At 32.7% G+C, this 17840-nt stretch overlaps 1 protein-coding gene across 9 annotated transcripts in view; it reads right to left on the bottom strand.

Annotated features, from left to right (window-relative positions):
- The window catches only part of HDAC4 (histone deacetylase 4), a 176818-nt gene that overhangs the window by 124455 nt on the left and 34523 nt on the right, over positions 1–17840 (bottom strand). The gene's annotated exons all lie outside the window — the stretch shown is intronic.

The following is a 17840-nucleotide window of genomic DNA, read 5'->3' as shown; positions in this document are numbered from 1 at the left end:
TATATATTGTTTGTGGTTTGCTGCTCAGTTATTATTTTTGTTGTTTTTACAACGATACGCTGCAGCGGTTTTTTGTTCTTATCTACAATTATATTTTGTAAAATACACAAAAATAAACAATAATTTACAGTTTGATTATTTATGAGTAATTTAGCGTTTTATCATTACAATGAAATCTGTTTTGTGGAGTATTAGGGTGTATCGATAAAGTATTAATTTTTTTTAAAATAATTTCCAACGCCTTTTAAGGAGGCGTGGAATTTTTTAAAATAATTTTCACAGCCTTTTAAGAAGAGCTGGAATTTTTTAAAATAATTTTCACCGCCTTTTAAGAAGTGCTGGAATTTTTTAAAATAATTTCCAACGCCTTTTAAGGAGGCGTGGAATTTTTTAAAATATTTTCCAACACCTTTTATGGAGGTGTGGAATTTTTTAAAATAATTTTCACCGCCTTTTAAGCAGGCGTGAAATTTTTTAAAATAATTTTCACAGCCTTTTAAGGAGGCGTGGAATTTTTAAAATAATTTTCACCGCCTTTTAAGGAGGAGTGGAATTTTTAAAATAATTTTCACCGCCTTTTAGGGAGGCGTGGAATTTTTAAAATAATTTTCACCGCTCTTTAAGGAGGCGTGGAATTTTTTAAAATAATTTTCCCCGCCTTTTAAGGAGGCGTGGAATTTTTTTAAAATAATTTTCACCGCCTTTTAAGGAGGCGTGGAATTTTTTAAAATAATTTTCACCGCCTTTTAAGGAGGCGTGGAATTTTTTAAAATAATTTTCACCGCCTTTTAAGGAGGCGTGGAATTTTTTAAAATAATTTTCACCGCCGTTTAAGGAGGCGTGGATTTTTTTAAAATAATTTTCACCGCCTTTTAAGGAGGCGTGGAATTTTTTAAAATAATTTTCACATTTTAAGAGTGATTTGTTTCACGTCTTTTTAAGTAGGCGTGGAATTTTTAAAATAATTTTCACAGACTTTAAAGAAGGCCTGAAATTTTTTAAAATAATGTTCACAGCCTTTTAAGGAGGCGTGGAATTTTTGAAAATAATTTTCATAGCCTTTTAAGGAGGTTTCAAAGATCCTGGGTGCGTATGATTAATACAAAAAATTATTTAAAATCATCAAATTACACAAAAGAAATCTTTCACAAAAATATCAATTGGTTGATTGTTCGCATATTATTTTGATATTTTTAGAATGTGTTCTTAATGTGTTTAACCACCATAAAAACTTAACAAAATTTAATTTTATTGCCTTAACCACATCATTAAATAAATATAAAATTATCTAATAAAGTTCTTTGAAGAGCTCTTAAAATAAAAATATTTTTTTATAAATTCTGAGTTACTCATGATGTTGATGATAAGTCGTAGTAATTTTGTCAAGCTTTTCAATGACATCAGTGGTGGTGGCGGCGGTGATGGTGGGGTGTTGGCTGTGGTGGTCATTGAACGTTGGTTGTAATCTTGACCAATGGCAAATGGCAAAGTGTCGACCTTCAAAACTAAATTTAAAAATATCGAAAATAAATCCAGATTGATGTTATCAATTGCAATATCATTATTACGGCTGACATTTGTGTGTTTTTATTTTTAAACAAAAAAAAAAAATTAAGTGGTTAGAGATTTATTTGTGGTTCAAATTAAATAGTCATAATGGAACATAACACGTACATATTTTAAATTATAAATGTTGTCATTATTTGTTTTTTATTTTATAATTCACTTTCATTTCACTGCAACATTGCGTGTTCAGCAAAAATATAAAAAATTGATTTTTTATTATATTTTATTGTGGGTGTGCAAGAATAAAAATTGAACAAAAGACATGCAGATCTTTTGTTCTTCAATCATTCTATTCTAAAACCACAAATTACATATCCCGCCTTTTTTTCTATTTTTGTCTACTCCATTGAAAATTATTTTTAACACCACACCCCATAAAATTAAAAAAAAAATATCAACTGCTTTGATAGTAATGAGTGTTCTAAAAATATCCGCCAGTTATTAAAAGTTATATATTGTTTGTGGTTTGCTGCTCAGTTATTATTTTTGTTGTTTTTACAACGATACGCTGCAGCGGTTTTTTGTTCTTATCTACAATTATATTTTGTAAAATACACAAAAATAAACAATAATTTACAGTTTGATTATTTATGAGTAATTTAGCGTTTTATCATTACAATGAAATCTGTTTTGTGGAGTATTAGGGTGTATCGATAAAGTATTAATTTTTTTTAAAATAATTTCCAACGCCTTTTAAGGAGGCGTGGAATTTTTTAAAATAATTTCCAACGCCTTTTAAGGAGGCGTGGAATTTTTTAAAATAATTTCCAACGCCTTTTAAGGAGGCGTGGAATTTTTTAAAATAATTTCCAACGCCTTTTAAGGAGGCGTGGAATTTTTTAAAATAATTTCCAACGCCTTTAAGGAGGCGTGGAATTTTTTAAAATAATTTCCAACGCCTTTTAAGGAGGCGTGGAATTTTTTAAAATAATTTCCAACGCCTTTTAAGGAGGCGTGGAATTTTTTAAAATAATTTCCAACGCCTTTTAAGGAGGCGTGGAATTTTTTAAAATAATTTCCAACGCCTTTAAGGAGGCGTGGAATTTTTTAAAATAATTTCCAACGCCTTTTAAGGAGGCGTGGAATTTTTTTAAATAATTTCCAACGCCTTTTAAGGAGGCGTGGAATTTTTTAAAATAATTTCCAAAGCCTTTTAAGGAGGCGTGGAATTTTTTTAAATAATTTCCAACGCCTTTTAAGGAGGCGTGGAATTTTTTTAAATAATTTCCAACGCCTTTTAAGGAGGCGTGGAATTTTTTAAAATAATTTCCAACTCCTTTTAAGGAGGCGTGGAATTTTTTAAAATAATTTCCAACGCCTTTTAAGGAGGCGTGGAATTTTTTAAAATAATTTCCAACGCCTTTTAAGGAGGCGTGGAATTTTTTAAAATAATTTCCAACGCCTTTTAAGGAGGCGTGGAATTTTTTTAAATAATTTCCAACGCCTTTTAAGGAGGCGTGGAATTTTTTTAAATAATTTCCAACGCCTTTTAAGGAGGCGTGGAATTTTTTAAAATAATTTCCAACGCCTTTTAAGGAGGCGTGGAATTTTTTAAAATAATTTCCAACGCCTTTTAAGGAGGCGTGGAATTTTTTAAAATAATTTCCAACGCCTTTTAAGAAGGCGTGGAATTTTTTAAAATAATTTCCAACGCCTTTTAAGGAGGCGTGGAATTTTTTAAAATAATTTCCAACGCCTTTTAAGGAGGCGTGGAATTTTTTAAAATAATTTCCAAAGCCTTTTAAGGAGGCGTGGAATTTTTTAAAATAATTTCCAAAGCCTTTTAAGGAGGCGTGGAATTTTTTAAAATAATTTCCAACGCCTTTTAAGAAGGCGTGGAATTTTTTAAAATAATTTCCAACGCCTTTTAAGAAGGCGTGGAATTTTTTAAAATAATTTCCAACGCCTTTTAAGGAGGCGTGGAATTTTTTAAAATAATTTCCAACGCCTTTTAAGGAGGCGTGGAATTTTTTAAAATAATTTCCAACGCCTTTTAAGGAGGCGTGGAATTTTTTAAAATAATTTCCAACGCCTTTTAAGGAGGCGTGGAATTTTTTAAAATAATTTCCAACGCCTTTTAAGGAGGCGTGGAATTTTTTAAAATAATTTCCAACGCCTTTTAAGGAGGCGTGGAATTTTTTAAAATAATTTCCAACGCCTTTTAAGGAGGCGTGGAATTTTTTAAAATAATTTCCAACGCCTTTTAAGGAGGCGTGGAATTTTTTAAAATAATTTCCAACGCCTTTTAAGGAGGCGTGGAATTTTTTAAAATAATTTCCAACGCCTTTTAAGGAGGCGTGGAATTTTTTAAAATAATTTCCAACGCCTTTTAAGGAGGCGTGGAATTTTTTAAAATAATTTCCAACGCCTTTTAAGGAGGCGTGGAATTTTTTAAAATAATTTTCACAGACCCTTTTTTAATGAAAAAAATCTGTAGCTTTTTTATGAATGAATGGAATTATTTATGTTTTACATAAGGTCCCTTTATTCGTTACTGGTTTCGCCACATCAATGAATCCAAATAGCATCGCGTTGTTATTAATGATTCAGTTTGCCATCAACATAAAACTATTTTGTCCATTGTTTATCGAAATTTTTGGCCATGATGATGCATTGGTACCATTTCATAAAAAACCAGTTTCCTCCACCTCCTCTTCCTATCAATGTCTGCATAAAATTGATAATTAATTTTATTTACGAAAGCAATTAAATTAAATAAAAACGAAACTGTTCCAGGTGTTAACATATTTTGTCTGCTAGAAAGCAAGCCAACCAAGCTGGCCCACCTCTTTTATTTGGGGTTAATAAACCTTACAGACACCACACTGATTATTGTTATTATTATGAATTTTATTTTTTTTTTTAATTTTTGCGTCAAAATATTATAAAAAACGAAAAACATATGTACATAATTAAATAGTTGTTTTCGTAAATAAACCACAACTGGCGATGATCGGATCGTGTGTGCAGAAGCAGCAGAAGAAGGCTACACGTGTCTCTAATAGAAGTGAAGGTTAAATATTTTGATGATTTGTTATGTTATTGTTAGTTTTATTTTTTTTATAATTTTACAATAAACGAAAGTTTGTCTTTTGTGTGTGTGTATGTGTTTGATTTCCGAGCTAATGGAAAAATATTTGTTTTTTCTAGTTACTTTTGTTATGAATCAATTTTTTGTTAACACGTGTAAACTATGCTAACAAAACTTGCTGGACAAGCATAAAAGAAGAAGGTTTATAAACCAGGGTAATGATTCAATTCATCATATGATAATATGCATATGACTTCTTATAACTTCTTTAAAATAAGTCAAATAAACCAAAAAAAAAAAACTCAAAACAGCAGGTCCCTTATTAAAAAATATTTTTTTTAAATCCACGTCCTTCAATATAAATAAAACTCCACGTCTAAATTTTTTGTTTGTCAATCCACGTTCTTCAGAAAGTTTTTTTTTTTAATCTACGTCCCTCAAAAAATATTTCTTAATAAAAATCCACGTTCCAAAAAAATATTTTTTTAAAAATCCACGTCCCAAAAAATTGTTTTTTAAAAATCCACGTCCCAAAAAAATTTTTTTTTTAAAACCCACGTCCCAAAAAAATTATTTTTTAAAAATCCACGGCCCAAACAAATAATTTTTTAAAAATCCACGTCCCAAAAAATTGTTTTTTAAAAATCCACGTCCCAAAAAAATTGTTTTTTAAAAATACACGTCCCAAAAAAAATTTTTTTTTAAAATCCACGTCCCAAAAAAAATATTTTTTAAAAATCCATATCCTAAAAAATAATTTTTTAAAAATCCACGTCACAAAAAAATTATTTTTTAAAAATCCACGTCTCACAAGTTTTTTTTAAATCCACGTCCCTCACAAAATGTCTTTTAAAAATTAATTATTTGCTATAAAACCAAGTCCCTCAAAAAATATTTTTTTTTAAAAATCAACGTCCCTCAAAAAATATTTTTTTTAAATCAACGTCCTCAAAAGATATTTTTTTAAAAATCCTCGTTCCTTTAAAAAAAATTATTTTTTTTAAATCCATGTCTCTCAAAAAATATTTCTTTTAAAATCAACGTCCTTAAAAAATATTTTTTAAAAATAAAAGACCCTCAAAAATTTTTTTTAAATCCATGTATGTACGCCCATATTTTTATTACGCAGTTTTCCTTGCAGCACTTGTCAGTTTGATGGAGAGACGTGAGGCATATGGTAACACTTTGCCTCTCAACACCCTCTCTCACCAACAAACTGGCAATTGCCGCAAGGAAAATTGCCTAATGTAAACACCCAGCAAAATTTTTGTAGCCAAAGAAGTAGTTGAATCATGAGCGCAAGTGATTTCGGACTACATATTTTTACTTGAAAGAAGTCATGATTTTTACAAGGGCATGGTGCAGTGAGGATACTGTCTAATTTGCTTCTTAATAACAGCTTGCATATTAGTTCTTTGTAGTGAATAAATATACATTCCATGGCATGTATTTTGAATTGATTTTTCGATTCATTTAAAAATTGATTCGCAAGCGAGGATAAGCGAGGATTTTTCACTGATTTGAGACCTCAGGGCCATTTGGAAAAAAATATTTAAAAAAGTTGTGGTAACTTTTAATTAATATTACGACTCGAATAAAAATTCGTTCAAATTATTACCAAACTCATGTTTTTGTAGAACATTTTTGTTTAAAAAAGGTAGTTTGTTAATATTTCGATCGTCTTCATGAAATTGAAATATAATGAATATAAAACAATGGAATATCTCAAATAAATCATTATAAAAAGCGACTGAGTACAAAACCAGATACTTTTTTCTAAAAAAGTTTGCTTTTATTACTCAAAAATACCCAAAAACATCCTAAAATGCTTCTTGCATAGAGTCATCTAAAATTGATTGCATTCTAGCTGCAAAATCATGACTTCTTTCACGTAAAAAGCCATAGCCACTTTCACTCATGATTCAACTACTTTTTTGGCTACAAACAAAGATGAAGTCTGATATTTCTTGCACCCATGATTATCTTTTTGGATACAAACATTTTGCTGAGTAATTAAAATTTCATGAAATAAATTGTTTCTTGTGTTCTTAAGAATTTTATTTGCAAAAAGTTATAAATGTAAATATTGCTAAAATGTGAAAAATTTATGAAATGGATTCAAATCGGACATTGTCAAAATGTGAAGAACGGAATGCATTTTTCATGACTCTGCATGGACTGCTTCTAAAAAGGTATTCAATCAGTACTTCACATAGAACAACTTCAAATAAATTTTGCTGGGTATGAATAAGTGACGTAGGGGATGGAAGATACCAAGGAACGGTCCTGACCGGTTTTAACATGGCAAAGCCCAGGATTTATCTTGGTCCCTCTTTCATCTCAAGTGGACACTGACCTCCCCGTGGTGTCACCTGGGGAACTGCCTTTAACATCCGTTAAAGGTAGTGAGCTAACATGTGCCGCGCGTTCACCGATAAGAACGTTAAAAACTTGGGTTTGGGCGTCGGGTTAGTAACCCTCCCCTAGAAAAAACAGCCTACTATGAAAAAACGAAAGAAGAGAAAAACAAACCCCTCTAAAGTTGACGAAACCCGCAAACGTTTTAAGGACCATGATCTGCGAATCTGCACCTGGAATGTTCGCACTCTTTACAGAGAAGGTGCAGTCTTCGCATTGGCAGACGTACTTGAAAAGTACATATTACTGCCATACAGGAAATGGAATGGGAAAGGCGTCACAACAACACCTAAAGCTGTCACACTGTATTATAGCTGCCATGACACAAAGCATGAGTTTGGTTGTGGATTCGTAGTTAGTCGGAGACTAAAACATCTGTTATCCAGCTTCACCCCAGTGAATGAAAGACTTGCTGCAATTCGAATAAAAGCTAAATTCTTCAACATCACCATGATCTGCGATTTTAATGCCAAAATTGGAAAGGAGAATATCTTTGGCCCAACAGTCGGGAAATTCGGTCTCCACAGTGAGACATCTGACAATGGTATGAGGCTGATAGACTTTGCAGCTGCAAAAAACATGGTAGTTAGCAGTACCAGATTTAATCATCTCTATATTCATAAGGGCACCTGGCTGTCTCCAGATCAAAGAACAAGTAATCAAATTGATCATGTTGTGATAGATGGAAGACATTCATCCAGCGTGTTGGATGTACGATCGTTCCGAGGTGCAAACATTGATTCGGACCACTACCTTGTTGCAGCAAAGGTACGTACCCGTCTAAACGTCGCAAATAAAGCACGAACAGACACAACGCGGAAGTTGGACATCGATAGGCTGCAAACACAACAGATAGCCACAGCATATTCCACTCAACTAGCCCAATTGCTTAACGCGAGCACTCCTTGTCCCGATAACATAACAACACAATGGCAAAGTATTGCCCACTCCATGCAAACAGCCGCAAAATCCATACTTGGATACCAGAGACCTCCACAAAGGAATTCATGGTATGACCAGGAGTGTCGTGCTGCTACCGAAGAAAAAAATGCGGCATATAGAGCTACTTTACAATCAGTAGCAGCGCGTAGCGCACGAGAGAGATATCGGGAGAAAAGGAGAGAAGAGAAACGTCTTTTCCGCAAGAAAAAGAGAGAAATGGAAAAGCGGGAGTGTGAAAAAATCGAGATGTACACGAGCCAGAATGAAGTCCGAAAATTCTACCAAAGAGTAAAACATCAAACAGAGGGCTTTGGTACAGGCACATCCTCCTGTAGAGACCAGCAAGGTAATCTGGTAACAGATACAGATAGCGTGCTCAGGATATGGAAGGAACATTTCTCCAATCTGCTGGTATCCAATAGTGGCGAAGACGATGATACCACAGATCCAATCCCAGAAGATGGTATAGAATGTAAACCGCCCGGCCAAGATGAGGTAAAAACGGCAATAAACCGACTAAATAATAATAAGGCAGCAGGAGCCGATGGCTTACCAGCCGCGCTGTTTAAAACCGAAGGCGACGCGCTGATAAGGTGTATGCATCAGCTAGTTAGCACCATCTGGCAGGAAGAACGAGTACCCGACGATTGGAACCTGAGCATCCTATGTCCCGTCCACAAGAAAGGAGATAAGACTGTATGCTCCAACTATAGGGGCATACGTCTTCTCCCTATTGCCTATAAGATAGTGTCAGGGATATTGTGCGAACGACTAAAGCCAATGGTCAACGAAATAATTGGACCATACCAATGTGGCTTTAGACCTGGAAAGTCCACCATTGACCAGATATTTACCCTGCGGCAAATCCTAGAGAAGACCCAAGAGATGCAGATCGACACATTTCACCTTTTTGTCGATTATAAATCAGCATTCGACAGTCCCCTCCGATCAAAGGTATTCCATGCAATGTCTGAATTTGGTATCCCCGCAAAGCTCATCCGGCTTTGTAAGATGACTTTAACTGATACTAGGTCCTCAGTTGAAATTGGAAAGAACCTCTCCGAAGTATGTATTTTGTACCAAAAGAGGTTTCAGACAAGGAGTCAGTCTTTCGTGTGACCTATTCAACATTTTGCTGGAAAAGGTAATACGAGATGCAAATGTCAAAAGAAATGGCACAATTTGCACCAATAGCCACATGTTACTTACTTATGCTGATGTCAAAGACATCATGGGGCGATCAGTAAAGGAAGTAACTGATGTCGTTAGGAAGGTCGAAGCAGAATCAGCAAAAGTGGGTCTGGCGGTAAACGGCGAAAAGACCAAATTGATGGTGTCGACGCGCAAAGCGTCCATAGAGCTCGGACCAACTTTGGAAGTTGATACCTACAATTTTGAGGTAGTTAAAGACTTCGTCTACCTCGGCACTGTCATAAACGCAACAAACAACATCAGTTGTGAAATAAGAAGAAGAATTGTATTGGCCTATGCTACTATGGTTTAAGTAAGCAATTTAAAAACAAAGCCACATCTCGTCAAACAAAAATAACACTCTACAAAACGCTGATACTGCCCGTGCTAATGTATGGCTCCGAAGCATGGGTACTTGCGCAAGCAGATAAGGCAGTGCTTGGTGTGTTTGAGAGGAAAATTCTTCGAAAGATCTACGGGCCGATTTGTGTTGACGGTGAATATCGACGTCGTATGAACCACGAGCTATATCATCTATTCAAAGACATGAATATAGTTAAACGTATCCAGATGCAACGATTGCGTTGGCTAGGCCATATCATGAGAATGAGTGATGATGAACCCGCTAAAAAGGCGTATGAATACATGCCACATGGCGGTGCACTCAAAATCGGCAGGCCTAAGCTTCGATGGAGCATACAAGTGGATGAAGAAATGAAAAGGCGCGGTATTCCAAACAGTCAAGCGAAAAACTGAGAGGAATGGAGATCTTTTCTTAGTTCGGTCTATGGAAAAAATGTTCTGTAATGGGCCAACTAAGTAAGTAAGTAAATATGAATAAGGTAAAAATTCCAAGTCCCTCAAAAAATATTTTTTTTTTAATTCACGCCTCTCAGAAAATATATTTTTTTTAAAAAATCCACGTTTATGTGTCCGAAGGTCCCTCAAAAAAAATATTCTTTAAAAATCCACGTTTCTATTATTTTTACATGGCAACCCTTAACGGAAAAATAACATTATCGAAGAAACACAAAATATTACATTTCCAACAAATTTTCCGTTGTTTTGAGTTCTAAGAAAAAAGAAGAAGTGGAAGGAAGGACCATATCAAAAAAATACAACAAAATTCTGAAGGACAAAAGAAAGTCCACAAACAAACGCACATTGTTTTGGTATACTAAGAAGTTTATATATAGAAATGTGTATACATGCTAACAACAAGAACAACAACAGCGGCAACTTTGTAGTATATAATAGTAGTAGAGTACAACGCCATTGTAGCCGTGGTTGTAACATTAACCTAACATTGAAATTTTGTTTGTATTTGTTTGCTTTCTTTCATTCTCGTCATCTTCCTTTTTGATGTTTGTTTCCTTGTTGTTTATCAGGCTGAAAGACGCCGCGCAATTATTAAGTATTATGTAGGGGGTGTGGGTATGTGTGTATAGGATTGAGCGTGTTTAAATGTGATATTGCGTTGTTGTTTTTTATTTTTGCAATAATGCCTAACTTTTTGACCCAAACAACGGCAACAAAAACAACAGAGAGACAGTCCACAAACCCAATAACCAAATATCGTTGCTTAAGTCAGTCACCCTTCCACCACCCACCCACCTCCAATATTAAAATTACCTTAACCTACAACAATGAGAAGAAAAAAATGGGAGCGTTACAGGAAAGAGGTGTACGTATATTTAGCTATTTGGGGAGTCATTCCTTTCGATAGCTATCACATCCACCAGCCGTTTTAGTTGGTAACGGTGCGATTTGTTTAGCCCAATTATCTGAGATGGTATGGACTCACACAGTCGCTCTCATATCCTTTGGCCCAAGCCTGCAAAGAAAATGTTTTTCATTTCACCGAACGAAAGAATCCCGCAACTGACCTAAGAAAAGAAACTTTAAAATAAGGCAACCCTGTCTGTAACTAAGTACAAAGGAAAAGAAAACAACAGGACACAGACACACACACACCGCACAAACGCTCTGTGGACGCAACAAAGTCTTGGAAACACGAGTGTATGTTTGTTTTTGTTCTTGTTGTTAGAAAAAGGAAAACTTTTATACGAAAGGAAACACAACAAACAGCGCACCAGACCACTCTCGGCAAATAAATTGTATTTCAAGAACAAGTTTGTGTATGTGTAAATGTAAGTGTATCGGTATGTGTGTGCGTTATATTCCTTCGTGGCAAAAAGCTTAGCATGCCTCGTGCTTGCTTCCTTCTTGGTGTAGTAGTCGTTTGGTATTATTTTTCATGGCTTTTTCAAGTGTTTGTTTTTCTCTGCTCTGCTCTGAAGGCAAAAGTAATAGTCTAAAAATAGATTTAAAAGGAAAAATCAATAAAAACGAAGCAGGCAAATGTTGGGTGGTTGGCTGTATAGGTGGATGGAGGGAATGTGAAAAGGAAGGATGGTTGGTTGTTGCTGCTGCTTGTAACACTGACTTTTCCTCTTTTGTTTGTTGATGTTGTTTTTAATGGAAATTTTATCCTTTAGACAAATACTCAAATATATACAGTTGTACATACCTAAGTATGTATTATGTTATTGTATAATAATATTATAGTAATTAGACAGTCAAACCTATGACTATAGGGGCTTCGTTCCACCAGAGTTGTTCGAAGCGGTTGACGAAAATAACAATTGTTTGTGAGAGGTTTCACTGTATATACAAATAAATACAATGTATCTATGTATGTATGAGGCGTATATTATTTTTTATTGAATATGGAAATTCCAAATTTATAAATAATATCTGTTATACATGAAAATGTATACCAACAAAAGAATGGGAGAAGAAGCTTAATGATAAAATATACAAAATATATTATACAAATATAAAAATATTAAATAAAAAATATTAAATATTAAAATATAAAACAGAAATAGAGGCGTGGAATTTTTTAAATAATTTTCACAGCCTTTTAAGGAGGCGTGGAATTTTTTAAATAATTTTCACAGCCTTTTAAGGAGGCGTGGTATTTTTTTAAATAATTTTCACAGCCTTTTAAGGAGGCTTGGAATTTTTTAAATAATTTTCACAGCCTTTTAAGTAGGCGTGGAATTTTTTTAAATCATTTTCACAGCCTTTTAAGGACGCGTGGAATTTTTAAAATAATTTTTACAGTCTTTTAAGTAGGCGTGGAATTTTTAAAATAATTTTTACAGTCTTTTAAGTAGGCGTGGAATTTTTTGAATAAATTTCACAGCCTTTAAAGGAGCCGTAGAATTTTTTTAAATAATTTGCACAGCCTTTTAAGGAGGCGTGGAGTTTTTTAAAATAATTTTAACAGCCTTTTAAGGAGGCGTGGAATTTTTTTAAATAATTTTCACAGCTTTTTAAGGAGGCGTGGAATTTTTTAAATAATTTTCACAGCCTTTTAAGGAGGCGTGGAATTTTTTTAAATAATTTTCACAGACTTTTAAGGCGGCGTGAAATTTTTTAAAATAATTTTCACAGCCTTTTAAGGAGGCATGGAATTTTTTAAAATAATTTTCACAGCCTTTTAATTTTAATTTTCACAGCCTATAAGGAGACGTGGAATTTTTTTTTTAAATAATTTTCACAGCCTTTTAAGGAGGCGTGGAATTTGTTTAAATAATTTTCACAGCCTCTTAAAGAGGCGTGGATTTTTTTTAAATCACTTTTCACAGCCTTTTAAGGAGGCGTGGAATTTTTTTAAATAATTTTCACAGCCTTTTAAGGAGGCGTGGAATTTTTTTTTAATAATTTTCACAGCCTTTTAAGGAGGCGTGGAATTTTTTAAAATAATTTTCAAAGCCTTTTAAGGAGGCGTGGAATTTTTTTAAATAATTTTCAAAGCCTTTTAAGGAGGCGTGGAATTTTTTTAAATAATTTTCACTTTTTTTTAAGGAGGCGTGGAATTTTTTAAATAATTTTCACAGCTTTTTAAGGAGGCGTGGAATTTTTTAAAATAATTTTCACAGCCTTTTAAGGAGGCGTGAAATACTTTTAAATAATTTTTACAGCCTTTTAAGGAGGCGTGGACATTTTTTAAATAATTTTCACAGCCTTTTAAGGAGGCGTGGACATTTTTTAAATAATTTTCACAGCCTTTTAAGGAGGCGTGGAATCTTTTTAAATAATTTTCACAGCCTTTAAGGAGGCGTGGAATTTTTTTAAATAATTTTCACAGCCTTTTATGGAGGCGTGGAATTTTTTTAAATAATTTTCACAGCCTTTTAAGGAGGCGTGGAATTTTTTTAAATAATTTTCACAGCCTTTCAAGGAGGCGTGGAATTTTTTTAAATAATTTTCACAGCCTTTTAAGAAGGCGTGGAATTTTTTAAAATAATCTTCAGACCTTGTTGAGGAGAGTGGAATTTTTTTAAATAATTTTCACAGCCTTTTAAGAAGGCGTGGAATTTTTTTAAATAATTTTCACAGCCTTTTAAGGAGGCGTGGAATTTTTTAAAATAATTTTCACAGCCTTTTAAGGAGGCGTGGAATTTTTTAAAATAATTTTCACAGCCTTATAAGGTGGCGTGGAATTTTTTTAAATAATTTTTACAGCCTTTTAAGGAGGCTTGGATTTTTTTTTTAAATAATTTTTACAGCCTTTTAAGGAGGCTTGGATTTTTTTTTTAAATAATTTTCACAGCCTTTTAAGGAGGCTTGGATTTTTTTTTAAATAATCTTCACAGCCTTTTAAGGAAGCGTGCAATTTTTTAAAATAATTTTCCAGTCTTTTAAGGAGGCGTGGAATTTTTTAAATAATTTTCACAGCCTTTTAAGGAGGCGTGGAATTTTTTTAAATCATTTTCACAGCCGTTTAAGGAGGCGTGGCATTTTTTTAAATAATTTTCGCAGCCTTTTAAAGAGGCGTGGCATTTTTTTTAAATAATTTTCACAGCCTTTTAAGGAGGCGTGGAATTTTTTAAATAATTTTCACAGCCTTTTAAATAGGCGTGGAATTTTTTAAATAATTTTCACAGCCTTTTAAGGAGGCGTGGAATTTTTTTAAATAATTTTCGCAGCCTTTTAAGGTTGCGTGGAATTTTTTTAAATAATTTTCACAGCCTTTTAAGAGGAGTGGAATTTTTTAAAATAATTTTCACAGCCCTTTTCGGAGGCGTGGAATTTTTTTAAATAATTTTCACAGCCCTTTTAGGAGGCGTGGAATTTTTTTAAATAATTTTCACAGCCTTTTAAGGAGGCGTGAAATTTGTTTTAATAATTTTCACAGCTTTTTAAGTAGGCGTGGAATTTTTTTAAATAATTTCCACAGCCTTTTTAGTTGGCGTGGAATTTTTTTAAATAATTTTCACAGCCTTTTAAGTATGCGTGGAATTTTTTTAAATAATTTTCACAGCCTTTTAAGTATGCGTGGAATTTTTTTAAATTATTTTCACAGCCTTTTAAGGAGGCGTGGAATTTTTTTAAATAATTTTCACAGCCTTTTAAGGAGGCGTGGAATTTTTTAAATAATTTTCACAGCCTTTTAAGGAGGCGTGAAATTTTTTTAAATAATTTTCACAGCCTTTTAAGGAGGTGTGGAATTTTTTAAATAATTTTCACAGCCTTTTAAGGAGGCGTGAAATTTTTTTAAATAATTTTCATAGCCTTTTAAGGAGGCGTGGAATTTTTTAAATAATTTTCACAGCCTTTTAAGGAGGCGTGGAATTTTTTAAATAATTTTCACAGCTTTTTAAGGAGGCGTGGAATTTTTTAAATAATTTTCACAGCCTTTTAAGGAGGCGTGGAATTTTTTAAATAATTTTCACAGCTTTTTAAGGAGGCGTGGAATTTTTTTAAATAATTTTCACAGCCTTTTAAGGAGGCGTGGAATTTTTTTAAATAATTTTCACAGCCTTTTAAGGAGGCGTGAAATTTTTTTAAATAATTTTCACAGCCTTTTAAGGAGGCGTGGAATTTTTTAAATAATTTTCACAGCCTTTTAAGGAGGCGTGGAATTTTTTTAAATAATTTTCACAGCCTTTTAAGGAGGCGTGGAATTTTTTTAAATAATTTTCACAGCCTTTTAAGGAGGTGTGGAATTTTTTAAATAATTTTCACAGCCTTTTAAGGAGGCGTGAAATTTTTTTAAATAATTTTCAGAGCCTTTTAAAGAGGCGTGGAATTTTTTAAATAATTTTCACAGCCTTTTAAGTATGCGTGGAATTTTTTTAAATAATTTTCACAGCCTTTTAAGTATGCGTGGAATTTTTTTAAATAATTTTCACAGCCTTTTAAGGAGGCGTGAAATTTGTTTTAATAATTTTCACAGCTTTTTAAGTAGGCGTGGAATTTTTTTAAATAATTTCCACAGCCTTTTTAGTTGGCGTGGAATTTTTTTAAATAATTTTCACAGCCTTTTAAGTATGCGTGGAATTTTTTTAAATTATTTTCACAGCCTTTTAAGGAGGCGTGGAATTTTTTTAAATAATTTTCACAGCCTTTTAAGGAGGCGTGGAATTTATTAAATAATTTTCACAGCCTTTTAAGGAGGCGTGAAATTTTTTTAAATAATTTTCACAGCCTTTTAAGGAGGTGTGGAATTTTTTAAATAATTTTCACAGCCTTTTAAGGAGGCGTGAAATTTTTTTAAATAATTTTCATAGCCTTTTAAGGAGGCGTGGAATTTTTTAAATAATTTTCACAGCCTTTTAAGGAGGCGTGGAATTTTTTAAATAATTTTCACAGCTTTTTAAGGAGGCGTGGAATTTTTTAAATAATTTTCACAGCCTTTTAAGGAGGCGTGGAATTTTTTAAATAATTTTCACAGCTTTTTAAGGAGGCGTGGAATTTTTTTAAATAATTTTCACAGCCTTTTAAGGAGGCGTGGAATTTTTTTAAATAATTTTCACAGCCTTTTAAGGAGGCGTGACATTTTTTTAAATAATTTTCACAGCCTTTTAAGGAGGCGTGGAATTTTTTAAATAATTTTCACAGCCTTTTAAGGAGGCGTGGAATTTTTTTAAATAATTTTCACAGCCTTTTAAGGAGGCGTGGAATTTTTTTAAATAATTTTCACAGCCTTTTAAGGAGGTGTGGAATTTTTTAAATAATTTTCACAGCCTTTTAAGGAGGCGTGAAATTTTTTTAAATAATTTTCAGAGCCTTTTAAAGAGGCGTGGAATTTTTTAAATAATTTTCACAGCCTTTTAAGTATGCGTGGAATTTTTTTAAATAATTTTCACAGCCTTTTAAGTATGCGTGGAATTTTTTTAAATAATTTTCACAGCCTTTTAAGGAGGCGTGAAATTTGTTTTAATAATTTTCACAGCTTTTTAAGTAGGCGTGGAATTTTTTTAAATAATTTCCACAGCCTTTTTAGTTGGCGTGGAATTTTTTTAAATAATTTTCACAGCCTTTTAAGTATGCGTGGAATTTTTTTAAATAATTTTCACAGCCTTTTAAGTATGCGTGGAATTTTTTTAAATTATTTTCACAGCCTTTTAAGGAGGCGTGGAATTTTTTTAAATAATTTTCACAGCCTTTTAAGGAGGCGTGGAATTTATTAAATAATTTTCACAGCCTTTTAAGGAGGCGTGAAATTTTTTTAAATAATTTTCACAGCCTTTTAAGGAGGTGTGGAATTTTTTAAATAATTTTCACAGCCTTTTAAGGAGGCGTGAAATTTTTTTAAATAATTTTCATAGCCTTTTAAGGAGGCGTGGAATTTTTTAAATAATTTTCACAGCCTTTTAAGGAGGCGTGGAATTTTTTAAATAATTTTCACAGCTTTTTAAGGAGGCGTGGAATTTTTTAAATAATTTTCACAGCCTTTTAAGGAGGCGTGGAATTTTTTAAATAATTTTCACAGCTTTTTAAGGAGGCGTGGAATTTTTTTAAATAATTTTCACAGCCTTTTAAGGAGGCGTGGAATTTTTTTAAATAATTTTCACAGCCTTTTAAGGAGGCGTGAAATTTTTTTAAATAATTTTCACAGCCTTTTAAGGAGGCGTGGAATTTTTTAAATAATTTTCACAGCCTTTTAAGGAGGCGTGGAATTTTTTTAAATAATTTTCACAGCCTTTTAAGGAGGCGTGGAATTTTTTTAAATAATTTTCACAGCCTTTTAAGGAGGCGTGGCATTTTTTTAAATAATTTTCACAGCCTTTTAAGTAGGCGTGGAACTTTTTTAAATAATTTTCACAGCCTTTTAAGGAGGCGTGGAATTTTTTTAAATAATTTTCACAGCCTTTTAAGGAGGCGTGGAATTTTTTAAATAATTTTTACAGCCTTTTAAGGAGGCGTGGAATTTTTTTTAAATCATTTTGACAGCCTTTTAAGGAGGCGTGGAATTTTTTTAAATAATTTTCACAGCCTTTTAAGGAGGCGTGACATTTTTTTTTAATAATTTTCACAACCTTTTAAGTAGGCGTGGAATTGTTTTAAACAATTTTCACAGCCTTTTAAGGAGGCGTGACATTTTTTTTTAATAATTTTCACAACCTTTTAAGTAGGCGTGGAATTGTTTTAAACAATTTTCACAGCCTTTTAAGGAGGCGTGGAATTTTTTTTAAATGATTTTCACAGCCTTTTGAGGAGGCGTGGGATTTTTAAATAATTTTCGCAGCCTTTTAAGGAAGCGTTGAATTTTTTAAATAATTTTCACAGCCTTTTAAGGAGGCGTGAAATATTTTTAAATAATTTTCACAACCTTTCAAGGAGGCGTGGAATTTTTTTAAATAATTTTCACAGCCTTTTAAGGTGGCGTGGAATT

Source organism: Musca autumnalis, unplaced genomic scaffold (assembly GCF_047663935.1).
Source record: "Musca autumnalis isolate F117 unplaced genomic scaffold, ASM4766393v1 scaffold_3, whole genome shotgun sequence".
Lineage (NCBI taxonomy): Eukaryota > Metazoa > Arthropoda > Insecta > Diptera > Muscidae > Musca > Musca autumnalis.
Note: the sequence above shows the minus strand (reverse complement) of the source record. Positions and strands in the feature narration are given on the sequence as shown.